This window comes from Nannospalax galili, unplaced genomic scaffold (genome assembly GCF_000622305.1).
Source record: "Nannospalax galili isolate Female #2095 unplaced genomic scaffold, S.galili_v1.0 scaffold660, whole genome shotgun sequence".
In the NCBI taxonomy this organism is placed as follows: domain Eukaryota; kingdom Metazoa; phylum Chordata; class Mammalia; order Rodentia; family Spalacidae; genus Nannospalax; species Nannospalax galili.
Genome location: NW_008349073.1, coordinates 4,451,827 through 4,452,980, shown reverse-complemented (window position 1 = coordinate 4,452,980; position 1,154 = coordinate 4,451,827).

The window sequence follows — 1,154 nt, the reverse complement described above, 5'->3', positions numbered from 1 at the left end:
TCATTATCCAGTCATCTATTGATGGACATCTAGACTAATTCCATTTCTTTAGCTGTTGTGACTAGAACAGCAATAAACATGGATGTGCAAGTATCTCTGTCATTAGATACAGTCTTTTGGTATGCATCCTGGAGTAGAGCTGAGTCATATGGTAGTTCAATTTTCAGCATTTTTACCAAGCATCTACCCATAATTTTACATTGGTTAAACCCGTTTATATTCCCACCAACAGTGATTATTATGGGTTCCCTTTTCACCAAGTCTTATTTTTAATTTTTAATCATTATTTTTTTAATTTTTAATAACTACATGATTAGAAGAAGCATTTCACTACAGCTTTAAAATATTCAGTAACACACTCCAGAACAAGAGTACATCTCTTTCACAAGTAGCTGAAAGTTTCTGGGTTCACAGATGAATTAATACAGTTAGACAACATTGAACTCAGTGTAAGACATAAAATTGAATGAGTTTTTAACCTTTAAAAAAGATCTCCATTTCATTTTAAAATATATTATTCTTTGCAGAAAAACTCATTGTTTTTGCTACTGACATGTTGGCGCATGCATCCCTAATCTGTATGTATCTGATTATTACTAGTCATAATTGGTTGCACTAGGATCCTTGGCGCCTGTGTATGTCTATAAATTCATTGGGTAGATTTCAGTGGTGATGTTTATCACCTCTACTAATTAATAGGACATAATTTCCATGCTTCCTCCTCAAATACATTTTTAAAAATTTGTTGATTTTCTTGTGTGTGTGTGTGTGTGTGTGTGCACGTGTGTGTGTGTGTGTGTATCACACAGAACATCCCAAACCATCTTATTCAACTATACACCCATTTCCAAGATGGCACCCTCCCATAGCCTCCCTCCCCCCACTAGATCCCTTATATTCTCATATCCCTGCCACTGTCTGCTGTGTTGTTGGCACCCAAGCCATTCCCCACTACTTACCCTTCTGGTGAATCTAGTCAGCCTATCTAGAGGTCTTTGTTTTAGGAAGGTCAGCTGTTCCTCATCTAGCAGCAATCAGTTGTCAATATTCCTTTAGATAAGACTGGGGTCTGCTGTTCTATGCTGGGTTACTATCTGGGAGTCCCTTTGGCCACCCTTGCCAACAACTCAAAAGAAGGTATCGCCTGTCTGGCA